The sequence below is a fragment of the Drosophila ananassae genome, chromosome XR (genome assembly GCF_017639315.1).
Source record: "Drosophila ananassae strain 14024-0371.13 chromosome XR, ASM1763931v2, whole genome shotgun sequence".
In the NCBI taxonomy this organism is placed as follows: domain Eukaryota; kingdom Metazoa; phylum Arthropoda; class Insecta; order Diptera; family Drosophilidae; genus Drosophila; species Drosophila ananassae.
In genome coordinates this window covers 1429020-1450127 of record NC_057932.1, presented here as the reverse complement: position 1 = coordinate 1450127, position 21108 = coordinate 1429020, and positions in this window count along the sequence as shown.

The following is a 21108-nucleotide window of genomic DNA, read 5'->3' as shown; positions in this document are numbered from 1 at the left end:
CTTGGACGGATTGACTCCCAGCACGTTCTTTTGCGCCCAGGCCGACAGAACTTCAAGCTTCCCTGTCATTAAGTCGCATAACGTTTGTGGGAATTTCCCTACGAAGGCAATAGCAACATCGTCCGCGTACGCAATGATCTTACAGCCGCCACCCTCTAAGGATCGCAGTAGGCTGTTAACCGCCACGTTCCAGAGTAGTGGTGAGAGTACACCTCTTTGCGGTGTGCCCCTCTTGACGTATCTTCGAATAGTCGAACCTCCAAGAGTAGCCTCGACACTCCTGTTGACCAGGATCTGCCGTATTAGGTGAACTGATCGGTCGTCTATTTCAAGTCCTGTCAGTGCATCAATTATTGAGCGCGGCAAGATGTTGTTGTTCTTAGGCGGGCGGCCTCTGATGTCTCCTGGATGTTGGTGCAGAAATTGGCCCAGGCAACCCTCTTTGCCTTTCCTTAAAGTTGATCGTTCGCTCGGCGATCATGGTGATTTCATGCAGGGCTGTTTCTGTTGATCGGCCCCTTTTGTAAGCATGCTGAGAGCATGAGATGTCACTTGGGTTAATGGTTGGGTTGGGAGTTGGAGTCTTTCCATAGTCTTAAGGAGGAAGGATGAAAGACTTATAGGTCTGAAGTCCTTAGGGGTGCAGTGGGATGGTTTGCCCGCCTTAGGTATGAATACAACCTTCGTGCATAGTCACGACTTTGGTACCATACCAGTAGTGAAGACTGTGCTGAAGATTTTATTGATCCATTTCCTTAGGTTAATACCGGCCCTGGATAGCTGAGCCAGTAGAATACCGTCTGGGCCTAGAGATTTGAAGGGTTTAAAACAATCTATTTAGATTCCTGTCACTAAGGAGGTAGTTAAGTGAGCCCTGGTGGCCCTGACTACGCATCACCTGGGTTGTTCCTTCCGATGAGCAACCCGGGAAGTGTGCGTTGATAAGGGTCTCCAGGGATTCCTGGCTTGAGGTTGTCCACCGCCCATCCGTGTTCTTAATATAACCTACGATGGGGGCAGTAGTAGAGAGAATCTTTCTTAGGCGGGCGGCCTCTGATGTCTCCTGGATGTCGGTGCAGGAATTGGCCCAGGCAACCCGCCTGAGTTCAGCTTTATAGGCCTCCCACGCTTCGTCCGTGTTGGTACGGTACGCGTGGTTAAAGGCCCTACGTGCATTTTTCTTGAAGGGGGCTCCCAGGCGGGAAGTGCCAGAATAATGTAATGTCAAGAACCTCTCTCCTGTTCTTGACGACGATGGTGGGTTCTGCACCTCTGTTACCCACTAGAAGCTTAGAGCTGAGAATAAAATCGAAGATTGACTCACCCCTCTCATTTGTGTCAGTGCTTCCCCACTGACTGTGATAAGCGTTGGCATCGCATCCTATTAGTAGGTCGATTTTCTTCCTCTCGCTGTCTTCCACAAGCCGCCTGAGTAGCAAGTGCGGTGGAGGTCCTATGTGGTCATGACCCATATACGCCGAGCATATTCTTAGATGGCCGCCTGGGCCTTCTATCGATGCGGCTACATGATCTTCATTGCTGAAATTTGGTAGCAAGAAAATAGTAAGGCTCTTTTTTGCGAGTATGCATGCTCGCTTTTTACCTGTTACATCGGCTGTGCTCAGCCTGAAATCCGACGCCCACAAACTGAGAATCCTGTCTCCATGGATCCAGGGTTCTTGGATGAGGGCCACGTCAGCTCCACTCTCTGCGAGATGGAGCAGGAGGGCGGCGGATGCCTCCTTACTGTGATGGAGATTTATCTGCAGCAATGTCAGGGACATCGTTAGCCTCGGCCACAGTAGCCTCAGCCTCGGTGTCGGAGCCTAGCAGTGAGTCCTCCTCCATACCGACGCCTCCAAGAGACCTTGCCAAGACACTCTCCTCTGAGGTGTACCCTTCCAGAATGTCCTCCTCCCCATCTGACATTCCATTCATTCATCTGACGCACAAGAGCTAGACCTCTTTCGTTAGACCTCGGTTGGTTCCTCCAAGTCTAGCTCTTGTGCGTCTGTCTCCAAGTCGATGCTTCCTGACTTACTCCTCGCATCCGACTTGTAGATCCTCACTGCTACGTGCTCGAACCCTTACGGCTACCAGCACCCTCCAGGATCCTCGCAGTCTCCTCATTTAAAGTGAGGACAACCTGCTTTCTTAGTCCCACTGCCTCCTCCAGCTTGGCGACTCCAGTCCGCCGTAGGAAGTGTGGGATTGCACATTTTCAGCATGGCCAGTATGGTTGCAGGGTCCGCCGGCTTCTCTGTCAGCCATACGCGGGCCCTCGGTTTGCTGGGGATCTTGTCCCAGTCTACCACCTCCAGACTGGCTCCTGGGTACACCTCCAAGCGACGCAATCATGCGCTTGTAGAGGCTTACAGACCTCGCATCTTGGCACGCTATCACCTTGATGCTACTCTGGTACCACCCTGCGTCTTCGCAGTCCGGTGGAGGTCCTCCGCTCTTGAGCATCTCCTCCATAAAGCGCCCATGCAGCTCATTCACCACCCTTCGCCAAAGCTCCGTGGGGCCTTGGGCTCCAGGCCTTCTTTGGAGCCGTTGTCAACAACCCCAATGATGGTCCTACCCTTTGTATTCTCGGCGAAGGATCTGTTGCTCTGCTGCGTCTGCACCCGGACCGGGGCCTTCCTTAGAGATACCGCCGGTGCGAGAGGAGCTCGACCCTGGGATCTTGCCCCCCACACCGTTCGGTGGTCCCATAGTGGGCCCCGTTTTGGGGGTCGGTGCCTTGGCATCTCCCCCTACACCGGCGCAGCTCGCCTCCGGACGTTGTCCCTCAGTGGGGAGCTTCGCCATCCCAGCGTCTCTTTGGCCTCTGCCTGCCTTGGAGATTGACGGATCCATGATCCCATTTCCGGACTTTCTTGGGGAGTTCCGTTCTCCACTATTTTATTTTGTGTTTTTGTTTAGATTCATATTTGGACCCACGAGTAGGCGGGAGGTGCCTTGTATATCAAGGCGGATTCATTGAAGCGGACGGATATTTTTACGGCACTCAAACGTCGAAAAATATGTTCAAAGTGTAATACATTTTTTGTAATGCGATGTTTATATCTTCGCATGCCAGTAAATCAGACCAATCAAATTCCGAAATTAACTTATTTAATTTCATAAAGTCAGCCTTATGAAAGAAACGAACTTCCGGAGATTTAAGTGTAGACTCAAGGTCAATTAGGGAATTGTTTTCGATTGAAACCTCAAGAGTGGGATGATATGGATCCTCAGGGTTAGAAAGGGGCAAAGTTCTGGAAAGAGTAATTCCATTAGGATAAGAAACGTAACACAAGTCCAACAGCCGACCTAAAGAATTTCTAACGTGGTTAATTTGACCGAGTGATATGACAAACATGCCCGCAGGGAAGTCGTGGTGGGAGTTAAGCTGTAAAGACGGTGAATTTGTAACATTTGACCACATAAGTTCTGGGATATTAAAGTCACCCCGCGCTATCAGCTGGTCACCATCAGACAGACGATCGAAAACCAAACGAATAGCGGACAAATGTTGCCAGTATGTTGGTGGTTCGGACGAAGGTGGTATGTAAGAATAGGTTACATACAAAGATTGATCGGACAAAGTGATTTTGATTGAAAGGAATTCAATGTCACCAAACTCTTGTGATTTTACCTCTTCAGAAGCGAGTTTGGAGTCTACAAAGATTAACACTTCTCCTCCCCTTCGCAGAGTTATATCACATCTAAAAGTGGTGTACCTACTAGGAAAAACTTCGGAGCTTGAGATCTCCGGCTTTAACCAAGCTTCTGTAAATACAATAATGTGAGATGCAAAGAAATAACTATCAGAATACAGTTTGGGAAGTTTACTACGTAACCCTCTAGTATTCTGATAGGTAAGAGTTAGTGAAGACATTAGTTTTTTGAAACTGAGGAAGATGAGGTGGAAGGTTGGTCAGTAGCCGTTTTTTTTTTCGCCGTACTTGGCTGATGTTCTTGGACGAAAATATTCTCTGGCCAAAAGCTGGCGGAACAAATCGTCTTGAACATCTGTAAGGGCACGCGTATTTTGAAAGATGACGTGTGCCTGGTGTATAAATATTAAAATTTTGTAATGTCCACCACCTTTATGTCGACTTTTGTTTTGGCTTTGATGTTAGCCGAGATATCAATCTCACAAGTATCAGGGGCAAGCCGGGAAACAAAAATGTGCCGCCGTAACTATTACTGCGGCATCCGTATGTACCGGGGGTCCGGACGGTTGATTACCCAGTTTGGTGACTGTTACGGGGGTTTGAAATATTGGGTCTGGGATCACTTGAAGCGATGCCACAGAGAACATATCGGACAATTACTCATTAATTCTGAGAATTTCTTAGGTCTGGCCCTTGGGGTGGCCAGAGATATAAGTGGCTGAGTCGGCTGAAGATTATTCGCCACAAGCACATCACTAAAAGAGGATTTCGTACGCTTTGGAGACTCATTTAGTAGTTGAAGACTACTAAACTGTGTATCGAGCGCACAGATTTGGTCATTGATTTTACGAAACCCACTAATCAACCTTGAATCCGCTTTTAGTTTGCCTCATGAACGATCTCACTTCGTCCTGAATAGCACGACAACCGTCGCAGCAAAAGTGGAGACCAGACCTACGTGAGATTGCATCCAAAACTGTGGCCGTTAACACGGCACACTTAGCGTGTAAGACGTTTTCACAAAGCCAGCAGTGGATTGTAGGCTGGGAAGAGGAGAATGTCTTATTACAAGACTTCAGCGCACAGATCAGTTTAAATTCCATAATTATTAAAAATTAAATAATTAATTTACTAAAAATTATTAAAAATTCAATAATTAATTTATTAATATTATTGATGAACCTTATACCATTGTACCAAGGAAACGAAAGGGGCACGAAAGGGAAACGAAACACCGTAAGAGGTAAAGAAGCAGAGCAGGGCTATAATTAGAAGCAAAATTAATCAAATTATTATTTTACCTCCAAATATATCACTGCACACGCGAAGCGATACGGATCTAAAGATTGCAATCTGTTTATTAATTTTTTTTTTGTGTATCCGATTGTTTATGGAAAGCTTATTTCAAATTTTATAAAAACGCAGTGCGCACAAAAAAAAACGTCCGTCCGCTCCAAGATAAAGAGAAGAAGTAATTTTCAATTTGTAGCCTACTTTTCGCAGTGTGACTGCTACCGAAAATATACAAAACACAAAAACTTAAAATAAATTGATGTTACTTTGAACTTGTAGCCCGCTTTAGCATAGTGTGACAGCTACCGAAATAAATAAGAAATACAAACACTAAAATGGCCGAAACAGTGACACAAATCCAGTTACTCTCCGAGCTATACCTTAATCTGGCTTTAAGCCAGATTATGAAAGTTTCCAATTTTAACGGAAGAACCAGGACATTTAAATGTTTATCCATCAACTGATCCGCGTCAAACAGCTATATTCTCAGAGCAATTGAAATGCAATTATCAGGAGATGCGCAGCGACTATCCCAGCTATCAGCAGCAACCAATTGGCCCGATCTAAGGATTGCTCTCATCGATGAGTACAAAACCTAAGCCCCATGCGAGGAATTACTAAGACGACTCTACAACACCCCTTTCAATGGAAGCATTCGAAAGTTCGTCGAGCAACTAGTATATAAAATATTTGTCATAACAATTAGTCATGACAATAAAAAAATTGTCGTTAGAAAACAATAATTTAAATACAATGATTTATAATAATGCCATAAATAATACTGTAACAGATGTAATAATGAGAAAACTTCCATCATTATTATATCCTTGCAGAGGGTATTATAATTTTGGTCAAAAGTTTGCGACGCAGTGAAGGAGACATCTCCGACCCTTTAAAGTATATATATTCTCGATCAGGATCACCTCCTGAGTCGATATAAGCATGTCCGTCTGTCCGTCTGTCTGTCTGTTTCTACGCAAACTAGTCTCTCATTTTTGAAGCTGTTGAGTTAAAACTTCGCACACATCCTTGTTTTGTTTGCAGGCAGTACATAAGCCGGAACGGCCGGGATCGGTCGACTATATCCTATAGCTGCGATATAACTGATTGATCGGAAATGCCATAACTTCGTTGCTTTTCAAGTTAGAAGGATGGGACTTTCTATGCATTCTAAGTTGCGCAAACTTATCCGATCTTCCCAATTTCATAAGGATCGGCCGTCTATAACCTAAAGCTACCATATAACTGATTGATCGGAAATGTCATATCTTGGTTGTTTTTCAAGTTAGAAGGATGGGGAGTTTCAATGGATTCCTTTTTGGGCAAAATATACGATATGCCAAATTTCATAAGGATCGGTCAACGATATACGATCCGCTATATATATAATAATATAAGTAAGTGGCGCCACCTAGCGGACTGCGACTCAACTACAAGGATATATAAACTTCAGCTCCGCCCGAAGTTAGCTTTCCTTTCTTTTTTTTAATTTACCACAAACTGGGCGCGATGTTGACACACAAGGAGCTTGGCGGGACCACAAAACGGGGGAAAAAACGAAAAGGGTCCGAAAAGGGATCTGCGCTGGGGCATTAACTTTTTCCTCGCCATTAAAGAAAAAACTGTGCCAGTTTTTGTTTCTATTTTTTGTCTGGCTGGCATTTTACAAAATAATAAAGTGTAGCATAATTTATGGGGCATGGCAGAAAAACGAGGCTGTGTGCGAAAAAGTTCTTCAAGCGCAAAAAACGCTTGTTATTTAATGCCAGCAAAAAAAAAAGTATATCTTATGTATGCATCTTATAAAAAAAAATAAAAAGCAGGAGGCGTGGTCCTGAGCAGCTTACAAATAAACAAATAATCAGGCAACACTCTGGCACATGTGTGTGTCCTAGACAGGATTTCCTGTTCACTCACTCACATCGGTGAGCATAAATTCACTTTTATTGAACTTTAATGTCAATGCACAAAAAAATGCACAAAAAAAAAATTACGGATTTATTTAATTTAATTACACCATAATTAAATAAGTCCGTAAATTTCAAATGAAGTAAACTTTGTCCGATCGATCAACCATTTTGGATTCAAAATTTTTCCCAAAAATATGACATATTGATAGGAAGAGAGTATTAAGAATGTGAAGCAAGAATTAATTACAGTCACTTTGACCGGATTTGTTTTTTCCATAATATACAATCACGAAGATTTCGAAAATACCGAAATGGAAACATTGGAAGATTGTCTCAGTCCAACTTTATCTGAGGATATATCTTTTAATGTTGCAATTAATAATGACTTAGAAGAAAATAATAAATTTCGAATAAATCACCTCAATAAAGAAGAAAAAACTAAATTAATTATCATTTTATTTGAATTTGAACATTTTAAATGTTCACCTTCCCTCTACTGGCTATCACTAAATTCAAATAAAATGTTAATGCCTGTTTATATGGATGACATAATTGTATTTTCTACGTCACTAGGAACTCATGTTGTCTATAAAAAAGGTGTTTTCAAAACTTCGAGAAGCTTATTTTAAACTTCAACTCGACAAATGTGAGTTTATGAAAAAGAAAACCGAATTCCTTGGACATATACGATGGGACTAACAAAAGTTCGCTTACTATAGTAGAAAAAAATTGAAACATTTTTTTTTTATTTATATATTTATTCATCATATCTTTGTATTTTTTCAACGTAATCGCCATTTATTTCTATACATTTTTGAAGTCGATAAATCCACCTTGAAAAACAGTCTCCAAAATCGGCTTTTTGGAGTTTTGCAATTTCATCATTGACCGCATTTCTTATCTCCTCATTGGTGTTGAACACTCTTCCTCGGAAAATTTTTTTTTATTTTTGGAAATAACCAGAAGTCGCAAGGTGCTAGATCTGGGGAATAAGGTGCTAGTCGAATTTCTTCGATACCTGACAGCGCAATAAAGTCACTTGTTTTTTCAGCAGTGTGCGCTGGCGCATTGTCATGATGCAAAAAGTATCGGCGAAGTTCCTTTTTTTTGCGTTTTTCCAATAAACTTTTGAATACTTCCGGTAAGCAAGTTTCAGTATACCACTTGGCAGTTACCGTCTGACCTTTTTCCAAAGGAAAAGCAGCTACAACTTTCTCTCTGGTGAAGTAAATTGACATCATTACTTTTGTTGCTGACTTTTGTTGCTTTACTTTAACGGGTGGATTCGCACCTTCTGAGCTCCATACCATGCTTTGTTGTTTGGTTTCAGGATCGTACTTGTAAAACTAGGCTTCATCACCTGTCACAATTTTCTGAAAAGTGGAACACTTGCCACTTTTGAATTTTTCAAGAAAATATTGAGCAAAACGCACTTTTTGAGCTTCAGTTAAAATTTTAGGGATCCATCGAGCAGATTTTTTCGTGTATCCAAGATCATTTTTTAATATTCGTGATACAGCCATGGCATTCAAGCCCAGTTCTTCTGCAATCATTTCCTGGGTCAATCTTGGGTCTTCGTTAATTTTAGACTTCACCAGCGCTACATTTACATCGGTAGTTGCAGATTTTGGACGGCCTTCTCGATATTCGTCCTCCACAGAAAAATGTCCTGTGTGAAATCTCCGGAACCACTTAGAAACAGTCACAAGGGATGGCGCATGCACTCTAAATGCTGTTTGGCACTCTCTAAATATTTCCACAGGCTTCAGATTACGCCGAAATCCAAAAGAATAGCAAACCGAATTTCTTGCTTCGTTGTTACAGGGATATCCACTGAGACGGCTTCACTAATTTTACGTTTTCTTGTCTCCATTTTGACCGATCCTTCTGAAAATTGGAGTGATATATCGTAAGACTATAACAAACAATATGCAATTTTTTATTTATGAAAAAAATCCCCGTAATAACAACAGAAGGAATAAAGTCAAACCCCCAAAAAATTGAGGCAATACAAAAAGTTCCAATACCAAAAATCCAAAAAGAGATAATATAATTTTTAGATCTCTGTGGATTTTATAGAAAATGCATACCTGATTTTGCCAAAATGGCAAAACCCATGGCTTTAAACTTAAAGAACGGTTCCACTATAAATTCTACAGATAAATAATATTTAGAAACATTTGAGAAATAAAAACTTCTCATTACATCAGACCCAATTTTAATTTACCCTAACTTTGAAAAATTATTTTCTTGAACAACATATGCTAGCAATGTCGCCATATGCGCAGTATTATCACAAAATCATAAACCTAAATGTTATGCTAACAGATCTCTTAATGAAAATGAAATTAATTATTCAGCAATAGAAAAAAAGCTTCTGGCTATAGTCTGGGCCACTAAATATTTTAGGTCTTATCTCCTTGGTAAAAAATTCGAAATTCTTCGCGATCATAGACCATTAGTTTGGCTTCATAATATAAAAGAACCAAATATGAAACTACAAAGATGAAAAATAAAATAAAACGAGTTTGACTTCACTATTAAATATTTGCGGGGAAAGCCAAACCAGGTAGCTGATGCCCTGTCAAGAGTGAAGCTAGAAGAAAATTTTTTTAGGAGAATCAGCGGATAGTTTCCAGTCATTACCCACAATAGTAACAGTACATAGTGCACAAGAAGACAATCAGAATTATATAGAAATAACGGAAAAACTTTTAAACTATTACAATAGACAAATCGAATTTCATAGAGGTAATTCAAATGAAGTTAAATTAACCCAAAACTTTATACCTTAAAATAATTTTTAAAGAAATGACCCATGAATTTGCAAAAGAATTAATTAAAGTGTTATTTATTTTCCTTGTGAAATGGAGTTTGTTTAATGAGATTATTTTATCTCAACGAGTTTTAAAAACAAAAGGTAGCTGTTTATTATAAAATTTACAACCGACGAAAAGAAGAAGTACTCGACTCAACGTTATAATTCGCTATATTCGACCAAAAGAACTTAAGGCTATCTTATCTATTGCGGCGAAGCGGGGCGAATTCGCAAGAGAGCGCAACGGAACTTTTATTTCGCTCCCGCTCCGCCATATGCTAACTTAGACTAGACTTAAATTTTTTCTCGACTTCAGTATTTAATTATGCTACTATTCTAATCTAATCAGATTATGCTACACCGGCGCCGTTGAAGGCCTCCATCCGGCTTCCACCAACCGGCAGCCTAGCCAGCTTATGGATCGCCCTCTTGAATATCGCTCCAGTGCTAGTCCTCAAGACGGCGACCCTGACCCTTCCGTCCGCGCCGGCGTATGCTTCGACGACCCTGGCGGTGATCCACTGTTGGGGCGGCTGGTGGTCTTTTGCGACCAGGACCAGATCGCCCTTCCTGACGTCTTCCTGCTCCCGACTCCAGTTCTACCGCACCTGTAGGCCCAAGACGTACACCCGGGACCATCGCAGCCAAATACTTTGCTTGATTGACGAGACAAGCCGCCATCGCCGCAACCACGTTAGACCCTGCTGGTCCGGGGTCCGCGGTGTTAGTGGGGCGATGAGCGGTCCGCCGGTCAACAAGTGCTGGGGAGTCAACGCCTCTCCGTCGCTTGGATCCTGACTAAGGGCGCCCAGGGGCCTCGAATTCATCACGGCTTGGACTCCAAAAAGGAATCAGTTGCTAAATCAGATACTACTTCTAAATGAACTGGCTTGGACGCGAAAAAAACAAAAAGCCAATGTAGGACTTGTAGGGTGGCCAACCACGAATTTTTATTGTCGTTTTAAAAGGGCCACAGAAATCCACGCCACATATGGAGAATGGGCGGAGAGCACAGATTCGATCTAAGGGTAAATCTCCCATGATTTGAGTCATCAGATGAGGCTTGCATTTAAAACAGCGTATGCATGACCGTACTGACTGCAGACTTCCTGCGCGTTTACTATCGAAAACCGCTGTCGCAAGAGACTAACCAGTGCTCGTGAAAATTCGGCTCGTGCAAGTATCGGACATAGCTCTGGACAAATTGAGAACGCTTCGTCAACAATAATGGAAATTTGGCATCGTACGATATACCAGCATAAGCAAATCGCCCCCGACCCGCAATAACGAAAAGGTAAGCCCAGCCTGAGAAGCTTCATGGACAAATGGATTTAGCTTCTGTAGACTTGGACTAACAACAATTTTTTTTTGAATATTTTTAATTTCTTCTTGATACTCGTGCTCTTAAATTATCTAGACAATTTTAATAAAGGCTTCTTGATATTCGACAGGTGAAGGTACACTATCAAAAGGAACTACTAATTTTTTAAACTTCTTTATAAAGCAGAACATGTAAACGAACAATCTCAGCAGTTTTAAGATAGAAGAAAATCCTTCTATCATTTCGAATAAATCTGAGGTGGAGACCATTGCGGTTAATCCGACCGCATTCCTTTTCACTTCCATCTGCAAAAGCTCTGGTGACGGAACAAGCCGGGGACTCGTTGGCCACTTATCTTTCGGCTCCTTTAAAAACGATGGACCTGTAAACCAGATCGATTCCACCGTCTCCTTTACGTCTCCACCTCTTGACACGATATCCGCCGGGTTCTGATTAGTTGGTACATGCCGCCACGTGCTATCCTCTGACCACTCTTGAATCTCGGCAACTCTATTTGATACGAACGTTGACAACGACGATGGATGGAAACGTATCCAATGAAGACAGACGAACATGCTCATATCGACTCAGGAGTGATCCTGATCAAGAATATATATACTTTATAGGGTCGGAGATGTCTCCTTCACTGTGTTGCACACTTTCGATCAAAATTTAAGTACCCTCTGCAAGGGTATAAAAAGAGACGTAAAGGAGACGGTGGAATCGATCTGGTTTACAGGTCCATCGTTTTTAAAGGAGCCGAAAGATAAGTGGCAGGATCCCAAGCCAATCCTAACGTTTTCGTGAAGTTTCTGCCGTCATCAAAAGTTAGATAAGACTCCCGATCCTCTTTAGACACGCCGTCCAACACGCTAGGGATATCGGAGCACCATTTCCGCAGCTGAAATTCGCCCTTGGAAAAAAGCGCTGAAATCTGTCTGAAAGCGATAAAATGCCAACAACCTCCTCCTTGGAGCTGCCACCAGAAATGAGATCATCAACGTAAAAATCTCAAAGCAAGATTTCGGATCCCACTGGAAAGTCTTCAAACTCGTCTTTAGCCAATTGGTGCATCGCTCGCACGAATAGATAGGACGCAGGCTTTGTTCCATATGTAACAGTGTCCAATGTATATGTTTGTAGCTCCTCCAGAAGGAAATCCCGCCACAGAATGCACTGCAAAAAAATGTCAGACGACGCCATCCTCACACAACGGTACATCTTACAAATTTCGCCAGTCAGCGCTACCGGATACGAACAAAACCTCAGCAGGATGTGAAAAATCTTAGGTTGGATGACCGGCCCCGTCATCAATATGTCATTTAGGGAATAACCGGAGATGGTAACAGCAGAACCGTCGACACCACTCTAAGTTTCGTCGTGGTGCTGTCCTTCTTTAGCACCCAGTGATGTGGCAGAAAATATTTGCAATCTCGATGCAACTCCGGCGGAACCAGAAACATATGACCTAGGTTAAGATACTCCTTTATGAAGGCCGAATGCTGAGTGCGTAGTTCGGGCTAATGAGACAGGTTCCTCTTCAACGACTGGATACGACGTAGAGCCTGTGAGTACGAATCACCCAATAAACCGGAGTTATGTTTAATTGGCCTGACTGTATAGGCACCAACTTCTACCTCTAACCGCACGAAGTTCTTAACAAAGTGGCTCTCGCAATCCAGTTCTTGCTTTGATGCCTTCACAATCGGATCGGTGTCCACTTTCCAGAACTGTCGAAGAAGTTGATCAGTCCCGAGCGTTCAGCAGCGGGAATTTTCCAAGAACTGACGTCCAATGCAAAATTGGGCTGAAGGTCAGTGATGTTGGCGGCTACGATCGTCGCAGTTAATAGCGCCGAGTAGTCAGAGCATTGGGATTGCAAGTTGACTTTCACAGAAAACCCATCGGTAGAAAACCCTGTGTCACCTATACCGGATACAGAGACCGGAGACCTTATCTTCCGCAGATGCAACTGGTTCGCCAGCCTTGAGGTGACTTGATGCACCTGCGAACCAGAATCCGAACCAGAAGAATAGAACTCCGGAGCGGTTCCTGACCAAAATATTGGCAGTGGCTAGCAGCACCAAATCACCAAAACGATCCTTGGCGACAAGAGAATTGACGGGAGCAGATCCATGTCGTCGACAAATCCATGCTCTCCAAAGTCCGGCATCTCTGCTCAAGAAAACTGGCGATGGACTCCCATGTTGCAATGAAATCCAAGGTATCCGAGTCAGCTTGCATTTCCTTCCACTTAGACTGCGTGGAATCATCAACTTTCTGCAACAGCACTTGGATTATGATGCGGCTAGCAATCTGCTTCGTTGTGCCCATGCTTGCCAGGGTTCGCATATGCGAGTTAAATTTGTCCGAAAGCTCGCGAAGCCTCGTCGCCGATGCGGATTCTACGGCCCTCAGATTCATTATCTCATTAACATGAGCTTGAAAAATAATCCTGCGATTACCAAACCTTTGGTTTAGCAGCTCGAATGCGACGTCATAATTTTTGTCCATGAGCTCCAACGATCGAACAGTCTCCAAGGCAGATTCACGAAGGCAGGACCGCAACCGTTGAGGCTTCTCGATCCGACTGATGAATGGGTTTGTGTCCACCATGGTCGAGAATAGTGACCGAAATTCAAGCCACTCCGCATAACCTCCACTAAAAGTGGGATGAGGCAGTGGCGGCAAAGCCTGAAGAGTTCTGCCAAACGACGCATCGAAATTGGTGGCAGAAGATGCGTTGATCAGCGTCGAACTCGCCGGCAACAACTTGGAGCGCCGCATAATCTCCTGATGTAGAATGAATCGTGCCTTCCTCGCCGCATCTGAGTTCTGCAACATGCATATCGGACAGCTCGTTGTGTGTGCTCTTAAAATCCGCAACGATTCCCTCCAATTCGTTGAGCCGCACATTTAACATCGCCTCCGGAAATGTCTCCACTGGTTTCAAGGAGGCGACAATCCTTGAAGATCTTCAAAAAGGACAACTGCACTTTGACTCAGGAAAGTATCCTTCCAGGAGAGGCGCAATCGAAAAACGGATTTATTTTCGCACAAAAAAATGTATTTTATTTTGTTTATTTATTGTCAGCTCACGACCCACTGTGCCACTTCTATATAACGGGGTAATATATGTATGAGCGATTGTAGCACTCTGCAAACAGCGTATGTATGTATGTCAATAGATGCTTATATTTCGCTCACAAATAACAAACCGAATAATGTTTTTGGCTTTAATAAAAACAAGCACAATTCGATTTATTGATATTAATAAAATATGATCGACTTTTTCGGTTGTTTTTATGGCAGTGAGTTCTTGTTGTTTAAGGCATGTGGGGTATTTTTTTTTTTTTTAATCGAGCAGCTTAAACATTTTTCGGTGCTCTTGCATATAGGTGCATGGTGTCCGAAGCGGAAGCACTTTCTGCAACGCAGTGGGAGAAGGATGTTGTTGCATACGCGCACAGTTTCATTGCCGACTCTCAGTATTTCAGGGAGTTGATGGGTTTCAAATGTAATTATTATGAGTTCGGTTTCTGCTAGGTTATTGATGTTGTTGGGGTTGTTGTTGTTATTGGTGGTGTTGCTGTAGTTGTTGGTTTTGTTGTCATTGTTGGTGTTTTGTCTCTTCATTATTTTTTTGACTTCAATTACTTTCTGTGGTTTCAGTTCTCGAAGGATTGTTTCTTTGTCTATGTATCTAAGGTCATTACATTAAGCTTCAGCAAGGGTAGGTATAAAAAGGACTTAGAGCCGTAAAGTTAAGTTAGTTCTAAAATTCTGTATCAAAAACGGAACTCAAATAAAAAAAATATTTTTTTCAAACTATTTTGAAGAAGATATTTAATTACACAGGCCAACAGCAAAAAAAAAGGTGAAAAAATCATAATTTCACCTGCTCCATAACCTTTATGCTCCCCTGAACCAAAGTCCAGAACAAAGATAGGTTCCATCACCCACAGTTTCCGCGGTACACCTAAGAGAGAAAATTTATCAAATTTTACCAGATATTGAGTTATGTAGGCCATATAATTGCGTTGACCATCATTGTTTTTAGTGCATATCATTTTTGTGTACCAACGAAAATAAAAAAATGTCATGTTTTAATTTTGGATTTAAGGGAAAAATCGAAATAATCTTCTTGAATTTATTATAGTTAGTTAAACAAGATTTTCTTCAATTAAAAAGGAGTTTAATTAAAATCTGTAATGTGTTATTGAACTTGATGAAACTAGAAAGAAATTTTGTTCAACATAGAAACAGTTTTAGATAGCCATGACTTTTTGAAAATATGAGATTAGAAAATCCTATTTAATATATAGTTTCAACTCGATAGCTCTAAAACTGAGAGACAAGTTTGCGTAGAAACGGACAGACGGACATGCTCATATCGACTCAGGAGTTGATCCTGATCAAGAATGTATATACTTTATAGGGTCGGAAATGTCTCCTTCACTGCGTTGCACACTTATGACTATAATCAATTTACCCTCTGCAAAGGTATAAATATCATCCATAGGAATAAAATCCTTTTAATTGAAGAAAATCTTGTTTATGTGGGCATGTGTTTAGTATGTGGTGTAAGGAGAGGTTGCCTTGACAGAAGAGACAAGGTAGTTTTGGAATTTGGTTCAGATAGTGTTGGTTGGTAAGGATGGTGTGTCCTAGACGTAGTCGGGTAATTTTAGTTTGGTCGAGTCTATTCCGATTTTGGTGGATTTGTCTAAAATGGTCGCTAACATGGTGGCTATTGGTGTTGATGAATTGGTACCATTGACTACAGTGTAGTATGTTTTAGTTGTGTCTTGCCTTGAGTTAATATTTAAGTTATCTTTTAATATTTGTAGGGCTTACATTTGATGCAAAGATCTTGATCTACTAATTCGTTTCCTGCTGTGAATGCATGGCCAGGAATTTGCATTAATTTGATTTTTGGAGCTAACTGGGTTGATTTTTTCTTATTTTTCACTTCTACTAATTAAAATAAGAAGACAGTTTATGCATTTGTTAATATCAATAGCCAATCAGCTTTTATGCACATTCAAATGTCCAAAAAACGCACTTTTTGCATATTTCACGGCCTTGTACCGTTATAAGCATATTTTTTTACCGTTATAAGCTTTTATGCAAATTCAATATCTAATATTAAAAATTTATTAAGAAAATACACCGTTAGACTTTTATAACAATGCTTAAAAATTTTGTTCTCCCAGCTCTATACAAAAAAAGCGACTACGGAACTTGCTACGCGAGAGTACCTCTAAAAAAAAATCAAAAAATCAGGAAAAAAATTCAATTTTGTTTGCAGGCAGTATATAATTCGGATCGGTCGACTATGTCCTCTAACTGCCATATAAATGATTGATCGGAAATGCCATAACTTTGATGTTTTTAAAGTTAGAGGGTTGGGACTTTTCTTTATACATATATTGGTCAAAATATTTTATCTAAAAATTTTTATAAGGATCGGCCGACTATATCCTACAGTTGTCAAAGAACGATCGGAATTGGCATAACTTTGGAGTTTTTTGAGTTAGAAAGATGGGACTTGGTAATCAAAGTAATCCAATTTTCATATTACTGAACGATCAGAATTGGCTTTACTATGTTTTTTTTTTTAACTAGAAGGATAGAACTTTCTACGGATTCCATTTTTAACAATCTTATTCGATCTGCTAAATTTCATAAAGATCGGGCGACTATATCCTATAACTGCCATAAAACTGAACGGTCGGATATGGGACAACCTCGCTATTTTTAAAAATGCTTGGAGCTGTTTTAAACATTTTTTTTTTAAAAATGGGTTTGATAGTAACATTTTCATAAGGATCTATATACGATCCGATATATATAATAATATAAGCTGCTACCTAACTGCAAGGGTATACAAACTTCGGCTCCCGCCGAAGTTAGTTTTCCTTTCTAGTTTTATTTTTTTTAGTCTTGGTAATTATTATTCATATCACAATCAATTTTTTTATCTTAACTATTTATGCCTTTCTGCCAGAACTTTCAAATAACAGAGTTTGTGTACATATATGTATAATTTTTATATATTTTTTTGTTGAATATATTTTTATGATAATTACACAGGCCAACAGTAAAAAATCTCCACGCATAATTTCACCTGCTCCATAACCTTTAAACTCCCCTGAATCAAAGTCCAGAACAAACATAGGTTCTATCACCCACAGTTTCCGCGGTACACCTAAGAGAAGAAATCGATCAAATTTTACCATATAGTTAGATGGAAAGTTGAGACCTCTTCGTCTCAGCTATGAAATTTGTAGACCGATGCCTTCAGCACGACTTCTTAGTCGGTTATAGGCTGATAGTGACATAGTATTCGATAAAAAACCTCTTTCGGCTTCCTTGTCGAGTAACAAAGGTTTCACAAAAAAAGACTTCAGTTTAGTCTTACAATTAATTTATTTGTACATGCGTACTGTTCCAAGTCTGCTTAATTACTAATCTTAGCATAAGCTAGGCTTCAAGCTTTTTAGTGGAAGCTTAGCTGCCGTGTACTAACTTACATACATGACACATACATGAACTTAAAGTTAGGGTATGTGTGGGTGTACATGACTTCCCCAGCACAAGTTTCGACAATATTGTTGATTCTATTATTATTATCCATTATCCATTATTTTGATTCGCATTTAGATTCTGCTTATTTTTCAATAATTTTTCATACAATTTTACAATATCTTCATGACAAAGGATGTTATTAAATAAATCTATTGGTCTAGTATTTGTAATTGAATTGTATTGTGTTATTTTAACTTTTTTTTAAATTAATTGCTTTATGGACATTTTCTTGAACTGTGTCAGTATTGTTTGGATCCGCGTTATGCAATCTTATATGTTCATTTAGTGTTAGATGTAATCGTTCCACGTCCGAGTTTCCGCTTTTCTTATAAGGAGTTGTAAAGTGCACATCTATATTATTTTCCAGGAGAAATTGCTTAGTTACAACTATGTTAAATTCGATATCAGTTACAACTTCTTTGGCTTCCCCAAGTATTGAATTCTTAATTTTATCGCGTTAAACAAAGAGATCCAGGATCTATCTTTAATATATTAAGCCGACATATTTAGACATTTTGTCAATTGACGTGAGATACATTACATTTCTTTTAGGGTACCAAATGTCTATATGTATTATATCGTTAATTTTTTCTGGCGTTTCTGTTATATTTAAATTATATTTTAAAGGTTGCCGATCGTATTTAGCTAAGTTACATATTTTACAATTATTAATATAACTTGTATAACTTTTTGCATATTTGAGTAGTAGTATTGTTCTCTTATAGATACAAGTATTTCGTGAATACCTCTGTGATTATTTTTTAAGTGTTCGTTTTCAATTATCTTTAGAATTTTTTCTTTATCATTTATATCTTCTAATAGTATACACGACTTGAGAATTCTTAAATTTCTATTATTTGAAAAAACTGTCTATAAATTTCTTGAAATTTTACAAATAAACTTAGGTTTTCTGAGAATACAGCAACTAGGCCTTTTTCAGGCAACTTTTCTTGCATGAACTTTAGCATATTTTCCTCATCATCACTTGTTTTAAAAATGTGTCTTATTTTTTTTTTGCAAAATTTTGAATGTACTTGAATCACTTTCTGCCTCAATAATTTTTATTTGGATTTTAAAGACGTTTAGACATTTTTCAGTAATACTTATAAAATTATGATCGTCGGAATCTGCACTGTGAACGGTTGCCAAATCGTCAGTTTCGTTAATAAATAATTGAACCAAATTTTTAGAGAAATCTTCATCTTCTATGTTTGTATTATGTGTAATGTCTGGTAAACTGTTATTGATCTCTAGCGTGAATATATCAGTGTTATGTATATCTACTTTTGTTTGTACGTATTCGTCAAATTCCTCTGATGATGCTTCAACAATCCTGCTAAGTCCGTCTGCCAAAGCGTTTTCCTTGCCTTTTATAAATTTTATGTCAAAATCGACCTCGTTTAATTGCACTTTCCAACGCTGTAGTTTTAAGTTAGGTTCTTTTAGATTGTTAAGCCAAACTAGGGGCCTATGGTCGGTTTTGATTATGAACTTTCTTCCGTAAATGTAATATTTGAAGTATTTTGTTGACCAATAAATGGCAAGAAGCTCTTTCTCTATTGTGCTATAATTAAGTTAATGATTTTTAAGCGAACGGCTAGAATAAGAAATTACTTTTTTTTTTTTTTTTTGCATGAGCACGGCGCCTAAAGCATAATTACTTGCGACAACTACAGTGAATTGTTTATTAAAATTAGAATTTTTAGGCTTTGAAAAGCTTCTGTGTATTCTTGATCATGTGTGTTTATTTTAGCATTTTTCATTAAGTATTTTATCAAGGGCTGTGCAATTTTTGAGGAGTCTTTTATGTACCGCCTTAAATAACCTGTGATTCCTAAGAAACTTTTAATTTGTTTCTGGTTTGTTGGTAGTTTTATTTTAAAGATTGCGTCGACTTTCTTCTGACTTGGCTTAAGACCTTCTGAGTTTATAGTGTGGCCAAGAAATTCGATCTCCTCTCTGATAAATTCTCATTTGTCTGATTATAGCTTTAAGTTTGCTTTAGAAAGGCAGCTGAATACAGAGTTAAGATGATTGTTCTCCTATATTTTTTGAAAATATAAGGATATCCATGTAGACGATGCAAAATTGCTCAATGAAGAGACTAAGAATGTTGTTCATTAGTCTTTGAAACGTCGAGGGAGCGTTCCGCAGTCCAAAAGGCATACGAAGAAACTCGTAATGTCCTCTTGTTGTTGAAAACGCTGTTATGTATATATCTTTAATATCCATTTCCATTAATATCCATTTGTATAATATCCAAAAACCGTTCGCGAGATCTAGGCTTGAAAATATTTTGCAGCCTCCTAACTTGTCAAAAATCTCATCTATATTTGGGATCGGGAAGCGATCTTCGATAGTTTCCTTATTTAATTTACGGTAGTCTACAACGAGCCGCCACTTTTGGTTATCAGACTGGTCTTTTTTTTTCTTTTGAACTACCCATAAAGGGCTATTTTATGGGCTTTTTGAATGTCTTGACCTTGACTTAACATTTGTTCTATTTTCCTATTGACCTCGTCTTTATGTATTTCGGGGTATTTGTAAGTCTTTGAATAAATTGCAAGATCATTCTTTGTAACTATTCTGTTCTTAATTTCGCTTGTGAAACTCAAGTCTTGGCCTTCTTTATAAAAAAATATTTTCGAATTTTTCTATAAGGTTATTTATTAAGAGCCTGTGGGTCAGTTTGATTAATTTGAATTAAGCTGTTTATATGTATATTTACTGGATTTTGTTGTATAAAAAAAACCAGGTAAACGTCATTTATTTTAAGCTTTTTGTTTGCGTAATCGATGACTGCATTCATATCATTAAATATATTACAGCCTATTAGTCCATCGAAAGCACTGTGAAATTTATATTCTAAAAACTTGCAAATATAGCTTTCAGCTTTAAATTCTTGGAAACAAGGGAACCTGCATAACTTGTGTATTTTAATTTTGTTACCCATTGCAACTTCTAGTTCAATATCTGTTTTCCACTTTGGGTGGCACATATTCTCATTAATAACACTGAATTCAGCTCCTGTGTCAATAATAAAGAGAGTGTTCTCTTTATTTTGTGCTTTCTAGCGCAAATAACTAAATGCACCTTCAGATCATCGATTTTCAGTCTTTGTAGCATTATCTTGTTGGTCACTGCTAGCTTCACCAGAACTACTTTGTGTTACTATCAATCAATTCGTTCACATTATTATTATTGTTACTAAAATTGGTTCTAAAGTTCGGTTTATTATATTTATTATTCTTTCGAGTCGGCCCGTATAATGTGTAGCTTTGATGTCTAGCATCTTCAATGATTTTGTAAGCATCATCTAAGGACTGCGGATTTGTCGCGAATATCATTGTTTTAGTAGGTTCAGGTAAGTTGTCTCTAAAAACGCGGAGTGCAATTGGGTTTACTTCGGAAGTAGAGTATGTATCATCATTATGGATTAGTATTCGATTATGTACTCTATTAGACACTTCATTAATTCTACTATAATATTCTTCTACGGTTGATTCAACT